Source organism: Poecile atricapillus, chromosome 10 (genome assembly GCF_030490865.1).
Source record: "Poecile atricapillus isolate bPoeAtr1 chromosome 10, bPoeAtr1.hap1, whole genome shotgun sequence".
Taxonomy (NCBI): domain Eukaryota; kingdom Metazoa; phylum Chordata; class Aves; order Passeriformes; family Paridae; genus Poecile; species Poecile atricapillus.
Window position 1 is genome coordinate 9,784,367 of NC_081258.1, and position 15,015 is coordinate 9,799,381.

General features: G+C 40.6%; 1 protein-coding gene across 1 annotated transcript in view; it reads left to right on the forward strand.

Moving 5' to 3' along the window:
• NKD1 (NKD inhibitor of WNT signaling pathway 1) overlaps positions 1–15,015 on the forward strand; it is a 111,600-nt gene that overhangs the window by 32,433 nt on the left and 64,152 nt on the right. The gene's annotated exons all lie outside the window — the stretch shown is intronic.

Consider the following 15,015-nt stretch of genomic DNA (forward strand, 5'->3'; position numbering starts at 1 on the left):
CCATTATGCTACTTGGGGGGGGGAAAAAAAAAATCAAACACGAGGCTTTAAATTTGGCAGTAGCTCAAATTTATTTTTTTCTAAGCCTTAATAGGCATGTCCAAATGAACATGGCAATTTCTTTAGAATAGAAATGAATACACTGTTTTGTTGTATCTGAGGTCTGTGTAATGGACTGTGACAGTTCCTGCTGTGATACCAGGTGAAAATTCCCTTTGCAAAGGGCCAGCCCCTGGCCATTCCCACTGGTTCGTAGCCAGTCCCCGCAGCACCCAGGGCCTGCAGGTGCCTGAACCTCCACACGAGTTTTGCTGCCTAGCACACACAGGGAAAGAAAAAACTGACATGGAAACTTGGAGGCTGATGCACTGTGGAGGTGAAGTTGTTAATTCTAATTAGAGGCAAACTTTCCCCCTTTTTTTTCTCTATGGAAAGCCTTGTGTAGCAAAAGATACTTGTTGCTGTTCATCTTTTCAGCTCTTGTGTACTCCAAGATTTTCATCCCACTCTGTGCTTTCTGAACTTGTTTTCTTTCCTTGCTGTTGTGTTGTATGTCTTCTTCCCGATTATTATTTTTGTTCCCTCTGCATCTGCCTTTCCCCAGATCATCCTTTTCCCTTTTACTTCTCATTTTTTGTTTTTATCACCTCTCTGTGTGTGGAGCAAGAGGCTGCTGGAGTGGCAGTGTAGGGATGGGGTGGCTCTGCCAGGGCTGCAGCTACTGGTCATGCAGTGCTTCACCACATGGAGGGAGCTGGAGGTGGGCCAGCAGATGGGAAGTGGACGAGGAAGACCAGAACCACGCTTGGTTTGGCACACATGAACACTTAGCAGCAAATGGTGCCCAGCAGCTCTGCGTGGTGATCTTACCCTGGGAGATGCTAACAGGCCATTGCCCTGTCCTGGGTATTTACTGGGGTGTTCACCTGTGTTTCTGTGTGTATGGTGAAAGTTTCTCTTGATTGTTGAGCTTTGGGCTTTGGGTCCCTGGATTGGTGGGAAATGAACTTTAGAAGCTGCTCTCCTAGGAAACCACAGCCATAGCCTTGTTTTACTTAAACACTGACAACTCAGGCTACTCAGCTCTTGGAGAACCTTTTGGTCAGGTCCAGTGATGATATTTGCCCTTACACCTGCCTTATGGACCTGTCCTGTTAACTTCCCTCTGTGTGAGTCACAGTCCTACCAGCTCTTCCTGAGACAAGAACTCGGCCCAAGCACCAGCAGCGTTTCAGATTCCAGCTCTTTCTTCGTGTTGTGTCTCTGACAGCACTCGTCGGGACTGTGGCATGTTTTACTCAAATTTTGGTTTTCTTTTTTACCAAGGAGGAACCACACCATTCCCTCAGCTGGCTTGGCAGACTACCACAGGGAATTAGCAGTCTGAAGCTCTTTGAGGCTTCTGTTACTGCCCAAATTTTGAACTCTTTTATTTATTATGTGTCAGGGAGGAGTTGTTGCTTCTGAGACTGCAGAAAGATAGCTCAACTCTCATCCTGCGAGCTGATTGTCTGGTTTTGCATGTTTGCTTCGTCTGAAGTGGCAGTATTGAGAAACAATATTGGATATAAGGTTCATCTATCTCACCTTGCATTATTTTTTCTCTTCACATACCCCAAGTTAAACATTAAAAAGAAGATAATGTCTTGTGGGTTTAGTTGTTGTGTAGTAAGTCTGATCTTAATTTATATCTTTGCTGTCAAAGGGGCGAACAAGTTTTTTGGGGGCAAACAAGTTTTGAGGATGAATAGAAGTTGGTTAATGTGACACAAGGAGGGCACTTGTCCTCCCACAAAGGAGATGTTTTCATAACAGAGGTATTGGTATATTTATTGGATGTTTCCTTGGGATGAGAATGCAGCTATTGGAGGCAATAAACCATTCCTCATTTCCTGTCAAAGACTAGCACCTGATGGATAGGAAAAGCAAATGCATCAGCAGACCTATGCTTTGTGTAAAATCTGGATATTGAATGCTTTACTTTCTCTAATTGTTGATCCTAAGGGGTGTGATGTTCACATTGAGGCAAAAACATTAATTTGTTGGTGAGATTATTACTACTACTTCTACTAATTGTGTCTAAGTGTTATTTGACATGATAGCCTGAAGCTGAGTGGTGTGGATGATTAGAAGGCACTGTCTGGCAAAGAACATATTCTTTGAATGGTTAGAATTGTGCTCAGAAGAGGCCAGTGTACATGTGTACACCATCCAGAGTAAGGGGAGCTGCCACTTCTGTGGAGAGAGAGTGAACTGGAGTGAGGCCTGCTTCCCCAGACTTTTCATGCTCTTGTTCCTTCCCTCGACTGCAGCAAGACACTGCCCATTCCTCACGCCTGACTGCTCAATGCAGAGCTGCTCCTTACAGCGCCCTGCTGTGTTGGCATGTCACTGATAAATGTGCCAGAGAAAGGGAGAGCTTCCCTGGAGTTGTCTTGGGAGCCCAGTATTAAGAAGAGTCTCGAAAAGCCATGGACTAATACTTTGTTTAGCCATATTAGGTATTTTAACTAATATTTTAGTTTACTGTCTCTCGTCACTAATTCTCCTGTTTTCCAACTCAGCCTCTAACCTCAACCTGTCTTGGACATTCCTGTTTCTCTTTCTGTCCATGTCTTGGTCTCTGAAAAACAGCAAAATTTCTTCTGTGTCCTAGGGCAGAATTATACCATAAGAGATTTTTGCTCCAGCACACCAAAGCTGCACCTGAGTCTGCCTTTTTTCCCTCTTCCTCAGAGGCATGAAATATCCAATACAGAGATGTGGGAAAGAATGAAAATTTAACTTTTCTTTGAATACTGCTAAAACTGCCTGGCATTGTGTCTATTGAAGAAGGATGACAAAGCAAGTATTACATGGAACATTTTATTATACTTCTGTAATTATGTACAGCCTCAGGGTCATCATTCAGGAGATGGGATGGAGGGACTTCCACACTATTTTCAATTCTCTATTGAATCCTTCTGTGACTGGAAATAAGTAGTTTAATTTCCTTTGGATTTTTTCTCCAGTACTATGTTTACTGATGTCCCTCACCTCCTAAGACTGTATATGGCAGAATATATCTTCGACTTGTGTTTAAGAGTAGAAATATTTGGATTTTTAGACACTTCCAAAATGCAACTGATAACTTCAAAGTTTGCCTAATTCTGTAATCAACTGGATTACTATGGTCATAAAATTATCTTGTTTTCACCATGACAGCTATTCTCAAATCTATCATAGGTTCCATTTGAGAGGAAGTAGACTTCCTTTAGAATATATCAGATTTGTTTAGTGGAATTAACCATCCTCCCTACCAGAATTATTTTGATGACTTAATCTCTATGGAATTTGTTAGAAAATGTAATCTCTTTTCTTGCATGTGACACTTTAGTTATGATCTGCACAGCTGTGAACTGGGTTTCCCTTATTCCTGTTTTACTTTCCCTGCCTCTGTTAATACTAATTTGTCCAAGTGTGGTTTATAGTTCAATTTCATGCTCATTACAGTGTGACACGAATTGGTAGCTGGCTGAAATGGGCATTCAGAGACTTGAGAGCAGGGAGGCTTGCTAGTGCATTGAAAAAATAAACACTCTGAGGATGTTTCTTCATTAGATGGAGCTGGGAACTATAAACCCTGGGAATTTGAGAATTATCTATGTACATATCTGAGCACTTAGAGCTAAACCAGGGAAGGTGTGAGATTTCAGCTTTAAGTCATACCTGTCAAGGGTTAATGGGAGTTGAAGCTGGGCTACTTCCTTTGCAGCAGTATCCTTTTACACACATGCTTTTAAAAACCTGCTAACCAAATACAAGCTGGCCCTCACTTAAAAACCCATTCTCACTTTCCTAAGGTCTAACTGGGGCTGACTGTCCAAAGCTGCTCGTGTACCATTCGATATCACATGAAAGAATCATAACTAGCAGTGCAAGAGGCCACACATTTATCCAAAGGGCAAAGTTTTCCTGGAGTCCATCTCCTAAATGACACCCGAGCTGAGAGCTCAGGATTGTACCTACTTGGAGACATTGCTTTGCAACTTCAGTTTCCCTTAAATTTGATACTTGTATACAAAGTTGCCCAAAATTTTATAAATATGTAAGAAAAATATTTTCTTCGGTGTTCTCCAGAATTTGCTTTTAACATATATGTTGCTCTTTATTAATTTTTAAAGAGGACACCTGATGGCTTGAATGATTGACTCAAAGAAAGGAAAACTCACAACTTCAAAAGCACACACAAGTTGATAAAAATTTGCTTTTTTATGAATTCCAGTTAGGAAGAACTTTTACCAAACAGAGGTGTAGATTTGGCTGTTACAGCCTTCTCCCAGGACCAAATTTGTCAGAGGAAACTCTTCTCTTTTAAATCAGATCCATGAATGAGTATCATGAATGTTAAGGAGAGCTGTCACCCAGAAGAAAATTGGGTTGAAAGCGTTCTACAGGTTACCAGATGTGTGTGAGTTCACCCTCAATTGAAAGTTCACAGTTTGATAATCCTTTCCCTGGGACTGGTGAAAATGACAGCTTAAATCAGTTTGAGGGATGGATGGAAAAGCCTGTTTAGTTTTAGTTTTTATAGGATATGGTGAATGGTGGGGAAGCCTCTGAACTCTCTGATCCTAACAGCAAGCCCAGCATGTGGCAGAAAACATGTAGTGTCTGAACATATCTCTTACCAGATAGGGGTGAGAATTATTTTATTTTATTTTACTTCAATTAAGTTTTTTTTCTTCCTAAATGATATAAGAAATTTTCAATAATCTAGTTAGTTAAAAAAATTGCTCAATGTTTGTAAAACAATGAGAGAATTTTATTCTTGCCTTTAATTTAACTGCAGCAGATGCTGCTAAGAATGCTCTGTTTCCCAGTGAAGTAATTTACCTTGAAGATGAGAAGTGGAAGCACATTGTTTAAACAGCTGGCTTGATTGCTCAGAAATGAGGCTGACCGAAATGACTTGATGCCTTGTGTCTGAGGACAAGGTTATTAAACAAACTAAGCATACAATAATATCAGCAAAAGCTGTCTGGGGGAATCAGCCCTCATTGCAATGGGGATGTTATGAGCATTTTTTAAGCAAATAAGCATATTGAATCAAGCAGTAATGAAAGTAATGCTGTGATTTGCCTGTAAAATTGCCATAAAGGTTAGGAATGAAAATAAGTGAGCACCAAGAAATATGGTACATATTTCGAAGGCTTGAATGTTACAACAGTTGAGGAAAACAAATGTGCTGCATGTGACACAATACAGAAAATTATTCTGGATTTGTTAATGACTTGAGCGATGAAGAATTTTGTGAATTATAACTAAGCTGGAAAAATTTCAAATCTCAACTCTGTGAAGCTGCAGTCAAAATCTGCAGTACCTACTCAGAAAAATTGACGTAGTTTTCTTTATTCAAAGACTTTCAGCTTCTACAAATAGGGTCTTCATTTGTAATTTGACAACAGTTTTTTTATCTTATTTAAATGAAACGGACAGAGGAAAATGTGCAGATTTTGTACTACTCCCATGCAGAATCTGCGTTCAATTTCTGGTTACCCTTTGTCTATACCAGCACTCCTCAGCTGCTGAGGCGCTGTGCAGTGCCCTGTACTCCTTGTCATGTCTGGAGCTCAGTTCAGCTCAGCTAACTTTAGATGTCTACAAGGTAAATGTTGACATCTGAGCCAGTCATGCTGTCTCCTTTCATCAGTGGAAAGAAACAGAAACTTCAGTGAGGTCAGTTTAAACACTGGGCCTGTTTCTGGTAAGCCACGTGAGCAGGGATGTGTGATCTGCCCTCGGTGCTCTGGGGCAGAGCGAGACCCCAGCTCTGGCTGACCCCTCCAGGTGCTGGTGATATATATAGACCAGGGGTGAGAATTTTCTTACAGCACGGAGAACGCTGTTATTTTTGAAAAAATAACAGGAGGTAAGTAAGGTAGGATTAGCTGCTCAGTGTCTAGCTGCTTTGAAATTTTACAGTTAGTTGTGCTATTTTAACCAGAGGAGATGTATCAGGTTTCCATGGATAGACTCTTGTTCACTCTGTGTGCTGCGAGTCACTGTGTCCAAAACTGTCACCGTCTCTCCAGGGAAAAAGAAAACCTGGCCATGTCCAATGCCTGAGGAGGGAGAAACTTAACAAAAGAAATGCTGTGGTGAAAGTCTGGGAGAGGACATGTATATGTATGAATGGAGAAGAGCAGATGATGGAAAAAGGAAAGCTGCTGACTATCCTTTCTTTATTCATTGCTTTAAGGAAGCCTTTAAGCTGGAGAGCAAATTGGAATGTCAGCAGGCTGACACGAGAACATTAATCTCATCTATCTGAAAAGGGGTAGATTTAGGAACCTCTGCCTGTGAAGCTTGGCCTCTGTTGCACTTTGTTAAGTGTGGGTGTTTAAGGGACAGTGTGTTTGTGTGTACACGTGTCAGAGAGAGAGAAAACAGAGGACCAAGGACTTATCTTTGCAGAAGCAGAACATGACACCCACTATCAACAGTGGGTGCATCTCTTCTGCAGATAGAGGGGTTTTGTCCATTGATCATCATGTTCTCTATGTTTTCAGTGTTTGCTTGTGTGTCACAGAACTGGATAAGCACTTGCAGTACTTCCCAACCTTGTGCTAAACTATGGCTTATCCCATATCTTTGTATTTGTCTTTTACATTGAACAGACAGAAAATCCTTGCGTTTTCCCCAGCAGTGCAGCTCAAAACAGCAGCTCCACTGTGTTAGAGGTGAGACGTTTGTGTAAATAACCTGAACAATGATAAACTGCTTTGGTTTGTGTTTTCTGTTTTGTTTTGGGTTTTTTTGGTTTTTTTTTTTCCTTGTTTAATTCTCAGAATGTTTGAAAATATTGTATGTCTTTTTCCCCATATGTATAAATAGCATAAGGAAGAAGTAATAACCGTGTCACCTTGCTGTGGAAGGATTATTGGCTGAAGGTTACGAAGTAGGTGAGGTTATAAGAAATCCTGAGTTCTGTGACTGATTCTCTCAAATTCTTTAACTTCTGCATGACATACATTATCTATCTTGAAAATAACTTAAAGTTTTTTCAACCCCCATTGCATCCTGTACCAACCTAGCACTTGCCATCACTGCTCATACCATAGCTAGTTCTCATGCTTGTTTTACAAGGTTCTCTTAATGTCTGTAAAGCAATTTGTAGTTAATTTCAGTCATGGATCTCAATACTTCCTTAGTATCTTCCTGATGGCATGGTATTTAGGGACAAAATTTTGTCAGTTGAATAATTTTTCATTTGAGAGTGGTCTTGAATAACAGATGATGTCAGCCTCTTGCAGGAAGGAAGAAGCCTTGCCTGTATTTCAGTGGCATAGATAAGGGGAGGGGAAAAAAATTCCTTCCCTGAATAGTTGTGCTTGAAGTAGGAGGAGCTCCTATCGCTCAGATCTTGAGTTGCTTTATTGTAGCCTGCTCTTCCTCTTTGATGCCTTTTTCTCCTTTAGAGCCCTGTAGTTAATTAACTCACTTGATTAAAAGCAGAATGTCCAAACTCATGGGTCACCACACTTGGGAAGTTTAGATGTCCTGTTTAAAAATAGGCATCAGCACCTGATATGCCTTTTGAAGACAGCAGGAGCCAGTCCTGCATGAGCTGGCTAAATATAGTGGCAGCCCCACCACTTACCAGAGAGATTAATAAAGGGAAGAAATTGCACTTGGGCAGGTAGGGTGCAGCAGATCCAGATCTCCCAGCTGTGCTGTCTGGTGGCGTGGGCTCTTCGTTGAGAGGAGAATTGCTTTGATTTTTATTTTTTCAGTATAGCAGTGTAGAGAAGCTTGTTTTGTTGGATGTTGTGAAATTGCGAACAAAAAGGAGTTTATATCCCTTTTAGTTAGTTATTACTTGGACAGAGCAGAAATACTTGAAAATTGCTTTTTTACTTCACAGCCATTTGCAGAGATCAGCCCTCTCTGCAACCTTCACTTAGTGAAATAGAAAATTAAATGATCCTAATTTCACAGTGCACCATGACTCCATGTTTCATCTTTCTTTCATTTGAGTTTTATTTTTATTTTTGCTACCATTTCATACAGACCTATTTTTCATTTCACTTGTATTATTGCAAATTATTTCTATCAGCTGGAAGGGAGGGATGATGAAGATGAAGTTAGAGCAACTGGTCTGGTAATTCAATTCAATTTCTGATTGAAATTTAATCTGCAAATTTAGTTCTTGTGTTTCTCAGTTTAGGCACACATTTAAGTCTGTGAGGTTTGGCATGTCGGAATGTTTTGATGTATGTTGACTCTTGTACATAAACCTCCAAATGTCTGGAAAAAGAAAAGCTAATGTGGTGCAAAGGCTGAGATTTGAAATGAAACGGAGAAACAGTGGGGAAGAGCAGAAATGGGAAAGACCAGTCATAACAAAGATGCAGGAACAAGTTCTGAAGGCTGACAAATACTTTTTGGAGTTTTCACTAGGTAACCCATCCTTTGAATTCAAGCTGGAAAAAATTTACCTTGCACCAGCCAAAAAGGAAGCCCTGAGTGAAGAGCTGGGAGATTGCTGCTGAGAAAGGTTTGATTTCTATGATCAGTGTAAACTTCCTTTGCCTGACTGCACACTTAACCTAACCTTCCACTCCTGGACAGAGTGCTGCTGGGTGGGATGTCCTCACACCTGCCTTTGTCTGTAGGCAATGCCAGAGCTTCTGGAAGCTTCTACAGCACTCTTACATTTCAGAAGTGTGAGTAGTTACTGTCCAGGACAGTTTGGAATAGCATCAAACGATCTCCTGCTGCTTAGGAAAAAATTGTAAATAATTCATATGTCATGAATGGTGTAAAATAAACTCAGTGTTGACCTGATTTCAACACACAATGCATTACAATAGTTCACTGTCATAACCCAGATTAATCAAGATCAATCAAATGCAGCAAATAAATCTGACATAGGAGGCCCTGAAAAACTGTCAGGGACTGCACTTCTGCAAGTATGGCACCTTCAGAAACTGAGAAAGAGAAGGTTGATTATTTACCATAATAGCATCTCTGTACAGATATAAAAATAAGTTATATAATGACATTTGGCCTTACCCCATTGCATTTGGTGTACAGTGAACAGCACAGGGGTACCATGTACATAAAGCAAGTCCCTTGGGAAAGAGCTTTACCTGAAAATAAAATGTTAACCTTGATTTTTAGGGTTACTATTTGAAGTTATGTGAATAAATCTTTCACCTTTGCATTTGTAGATTATTTCATCTCCAAAAATCTGATATTTAGAAACAGACCTACTTGCTCTGTACAGATATTCTGAACTGGGGACCCTCTTCAGGTGATAATTTGGCCTCTTTGAACTTAAAAGCTTTGATTTTCCCTACAGACCTCTTGAAGCTGAAACAGATGCCTGGCTGACCAGGAGGGCATGCTGATGAACACCAGACTATCTAAATACTAGTGAAAGAAAGAAAGAACAGTGATATGAGAGGGTGGGGGAAAACATCCTTCAGCAAACTTACTGTGTCCTCTGGGAGCATGGTCAGAATACGCTGAGAATTAATTCAAACACCCATAACACAGTGGGGGCACTCCCCTCAGTGAGCTGTGCCCTGTATTTCCTCCCAAGAGATGTGTGATGCAAGCAGGCAGATCCAGCATTTCAGGTGGGGCTTTCCTTTAACTTTTGGGTTCAGATTAATGAATATCAGTTTCTGATAGAAAGTGTTTACCAATTCCACTTTTCATTCCACACTGAAATATGCTGTTGAAATAATCCCTGTCCAGGAATGAAAAAATAAAAGAGACAATAGAGATATGGAACTACTAAAGATGGTTGGTTTCAGCAGTTGCAGGAGAAAGTTAGGATCCAGATGAGTACTGCAACTGAATGGAAAAGAGGCTGAAAGATGTATTCCAAAGATGTATTCCATGGGGACCCTGAAGTAAATTCTTGCCCCTTTCATAGGAAGGAAGGCAAAAGCATGTTCCTCAGCTCTCCTTCCATTTTGTCCATTCTATATTTAATCTTCTGGAAGGGAAAAGATAGAGATGCTCTTTCCAACAACCTGGCTGCATTGGGCAAAAAAGAAATGTATTTTTAGTACTTGAGCTGCTCTGGCTGTGGCTTGTCTTTAGAGAGCCTCATGCACTCCTGTGTGATAATCTAGTGCAGTTGAGGCAGGGTGGTGCTGATTCCTCAGGGAATGCTTTTCCTGTGGCATCACAAGGAGTCTCCTGGGCAGCACCCACAGGCTCAGCTCAGTGGTGGTTTAGTGCTCGGTGTGAGAGGGCTGCAGCTCCTCGCCAGGGCTGTGCAGGTGTGGCTGCAGTGCCAACAGCTGTGGTTACTGGCCTGTCACATCTCTGCAGTAAATAGACATGGAGGCCAAAATGCCATATTAACTGAACTAGGATGGAGGCAGCAAGGAACAGCTTTACTATTGAAGAGGGCAGCACATAAAGGCTGTCAGGCTCATCTATTTTCAGGGGGGGTCTTCCTTTGTGCAAAATACTCATAGAGAAGTTAATTCTGTCTATTAAAGTCTACTAGTGTTGAAACTTCCTGGACTCTTAAAAGTTTTATTTTGGGAAGATTGAGTAGAGGAAAACTCCCTTTCTTTCAGAATACGTGCTGATAGCATCTTCTGAATACTCAGCTGCTTAATTTTTTTCCTTGTAGTTACTCCCTTTCCCTTTTGCAGAAGAGGGTTAAATATTTTAAGTGTATTATATCAACTTTTTCTTTAAAAAAAGCATATGGTTGAAACTACACAAATTTCAGGTTAACTTGGGGGGTGGTTGTTATTCTCCTGAGATGTTGACAGTATTTCTGATGTAGCTTCATTTTATACAGATAATACTGAAATATAGAAAATCCTAAATCTTCTGAGTTTCTTCAAATCCACTTTGTCTTTTTGCCTGTATTTCCCCTAAAAGTAGTCAACTCTGATGTCTCATGAAATTGCTGAGAGCAACTTTTTTCAAAGGACATTTTTTCTTAAGAAGATATTTTCTATTGTCTGTGTTCCTAAAACAGTAATTCCCTTTCTGAACTCTTGAGCTTCTTTTCTTCTGTTGAAAAACTTGGCCAAATCAGATTAAAGGAAAAGAGAAAGAGGAGAGAAGGTCAAGAGAGATGGAAAGTATTTAGTGGCATGTTTTTAGAAAAAAAGTGTTGTACAAAGTGATACCGTAGTATCAGTCTGAACTCCTGTGTAGTGTCTAAATGTGTGTGTTTCATGAGTTTTACAGTAAGGAAATTGCATCTTTTAGCAGGAGTTGTTTCTTTGGAGCCTTTCCCAACTTTTCTTTGGGTCCCAAAGAAGGTGTATAGAAGCTTTTGGAAATTTGCAGCATTCCCCTATGCTAACTGTGGGACAGATAGGTAAATCCTGATAGACCAAGACAAATTACATGCACTTGCCTGTCTGTAAGAGACAGTAATATACTGGAAAAATATTTCTTTGCCAGCACCTTTCCTGCACTGATTCATCTCGTTCCAGCAGCTTAATCATGGCCATTTAAATGTGCTATTGCAGATATTAATTCAGTTTGACACATCCATTTTCCATACACTTGGGAAGGAAATCTCTTTCTACTGGTTCCCTACTTCAAGACATAAAGCAAAACAAAATACAAAGGAATGTTATGTGATTGGTACCAGCACCGGATGCTCTATTTGTTTGTAAGTTCTTGTTCTTTTTTAAATAAGCTGCAGTAGCAAGAGAGGCCTTTAGACAATCTGGAGGGGATATAAAGAATGTGCTTTGTTTATTCTGAGATAAAATAATTGAGCTTTTCTGTTGCTGCCTGAAAGCCATGTCTCCAGTTTCTGGACCTGTTTGCTGTGTACTGTACAGAGCCTGCAGCCTTTCTGCAGCAGATCGGGACTCCCCTGGCCTGTGTGCCGTTTCCTTTTTTATGGCTGGGTTTTTGAGCAGCACTGGTATGCCCCAAACACCTGCCAGATTTGCATATCATTCTTGCTTGGCTTGAGCATCCACTGCAAAGTTGGCACACGAACTGTGGAGAAGCAGGGCTAGTGTTTTGATTGTACGCCAGAGCCTGATACTGAAATAGGCAGTGGGAAGGAATCCAGTAATTGTTGGCCTCTGATCAATGAAAACTGTCGTTAGGCCAGTAAATCGTCGGTATGTGGGCTTAGTTCTATATATCTTCTTTGGGCTGGTGTCACCCTGACTCCGGGACGAGAACATTATCAACATGTCATCGAGTCTGCCGGGAGCTTTTTATTACTTTTTCTCCCTTTGATTTATATCCATTCTCAAATTTCACACAGGTCAGGTTTGACAACACACTGGAAGGACGTTGGAGGGATTGTTTCTTTGGCACAGAAATAGATTTGCCAGCCCCATCTAGCAGGAACCCCTCTCCCTCTTCCCTGTACAGTCCAAGCTGGTATTTCTCTGGACTGAAGAGCCTGCATTGCTAGTTGCTGTGGCAGGAAGCAGAAGTTGCCATTATCTCTGCTCAGACTGCTTGCTGGGATTGAGATTAGACAACACTTGATTAGCTTTGGCCTTGTCCATACACAACGACTTTAGTTTAAATAAACTGTTACTTTAATTTGGATTGAATGGTGAAGATTCTATTGTGAGCTTTAAGGATTCTGGCTATCTTTTTTATTTGGCTTTAAATTATTCAGAATCAATTAAGCCAAATGAAAATAAACCACATGAAATAAATGTCCATGTGGCTTTTTGCACTTGAACTCTGTTTAAAACTAAGCCTCCTGTTTAAATCCAGCAGAGCTTCCTTTTGCAGACAAGCCCATCCATCAGTACTGCTGTGAGAGTAAGACCAGGCAGCCTCTCTGGAGGGTGCAGATGTACCTGCTCAGGAAAAACTTCCCCCTCTTCCCAGTGGGAAAATTAAATCCATACTGGCTATAAAAGTTGTAGCTTCTGTGGCTTTGGTAATGTTTTTCTAAACAGCTAAATGAATGGTCATTGCTATGTTTGGGTGTGGGATAATGTAATTTTTTCTTTAGTGTAACTTTCTGTGAAATAAAGATTTATTTTTTTTTCTGCAGTAACACCTGCAAGAGGGTACTGCTAAAGCGATAGCACAATAATAGTAATTGTGATAGAGACCTAAACCTGCTTTTAAATGAAATCATGAGTGTTCACAAGTGTGAAACACTGGCCTTATCTTTGAGTTGGAGATGGGGAAGTACATGGTATTTCTTCAGGAAATTTTTCCCTTATTCCTAATGACATCCTATATTTTCAAGGCCAAGCAAGGCTATTTCTCAGTTGCTACTCTTGTGGATGATCAGTGTTTAAAAGTATGTGGTATATACAATTAGAGCCCATTGTAGCATTAAGGTTTGAATTCAATTCCTTCTGCATGCAAGTAACAACTGAAATCTGGAAAAAATCATAACTGAAAAGAACTTGGCCAGAAAATAGGGATGTTGCCTGTTGGATTACAAAAGCAAGGCAGCACATTCAGAGTTAAGGCTGAATGCCCAAGTGGCTGTGGTTCACCAAGGGATTATGTGCTGCTGCCTTCTACACAGAGGCACAGCGAGTCCGGATACAGTTAACTGTCCAGGCTGTGATTTTCCCCAGATTAAGCTGAACTTTAAATGTTCTGTTTAAAATAACTCTTTGTGGATTCCACCCTTGAATGTAGGATAGCTTTATTTAAAAGCAAAATTAGATAAAAAGTTGCTGGTTAAGGTGAATAGCTGGCTTTTAACAGGCTGAGTGGCTTTTCTGGAGACCTTTTATTCTAATCAGTAAATCCTCATTAAAGGACACTGTTTAAATCTGATCATGGCCCCATTTCAGCAAAGCACTTAGTGTTTCCTGAAGTATGCGGGAAGTCAGTGAGATTACTTACTTGCTAAAAGTTAAGCAAGTGCAGTACCAAATTGGGATGTGCATGAGCACCAGATTAGTTCCTACACAAGTATAGACCTTATTAACCAACATTAAATATTTTGAATTCTTTTTTAATCTTCTTAATGGGAAAGTGAGTAGGCTGCCTTGAAACTCCTTTCTTGCCAAATTCCATTTCTTAAATCAAAGCTCACATTTGAATTACATGACCACAAAAAGCATTATAAACTAATAAACCTCTGAATTTGTTTACAGTTGTGTAAATTGAAACAGACAAACCAGCTTAAGATTTCTTTGTTCTTATTTTTCCTTTTCCTTTTTTTTTTTTTTTTTTTTTAGCATTTGCTCTCAGGCTCAGGCCTTTGAACCATATTCTTTCCTTGGCTGTGTTTCGCTCTTCCCTAGGTGGAGCAGGCAAGGAGGGCTGTGCCAGCTGCCTGTGCTGAAGCACAGAGCTTGGTTACCCTGCCCACGGTGTGTTGAAAGGAGCTGCAGTTTGCTGGCAGCACAGTTTCACATGGCCAGAGTGAGAGGCTGGGCTGAGCTGGTAGCAGAGGGTTTAAATGCAGCCCTGCTGTAGAGGGCTGCACGCCTGACTCCGAGTGTCCTGCTGTGGCCACCTGCTCTGTGTGCAGTCAGGAAACTTGTTCTCAAATCCCCTCCTGCTTCTGGGAGATGAGCAGAATGCACGCTGCAAGGGGAGAGCTAAGGCTCTGTGTGCAAGGGGATAGCAAAAATAAACACAGTGATAAAAAAAAAAAAAAAAAAAAAGAACAGAGGTGTCTAAACAAGCTTTTGTGTGTTATCTCCAGCAAACCTGTAAGAGAATTCACAGCATGGATTTGTGTATGTGTGTGATCATTGGCCTGAGCATGGGCTTTAAAGTCTGGTACGAGTTGTATTTGTTAGTGTTGTCCCTTGTCCTAAGTTCTATCCAGAAAGTGAGATTTTGAAGCTGTGATGGTTTCTGGTTCCATTTATTTATTTATTTTTGAACTTTTACATCTACTCTTTAAATTTTGCTTTTTAAATTACTCTTAAATGGAAAAGACACTAAAGCAGAGGGGAAGGAGCTCTGCCCATCAAAACAGGCCCATGGAAATATCCCTAGCTAAAATAAATGGAGCTTTATTTAGGATTCAGTCAGGATGCAAAGGACTACCCAACCCATAACAAGCTCAGCAGC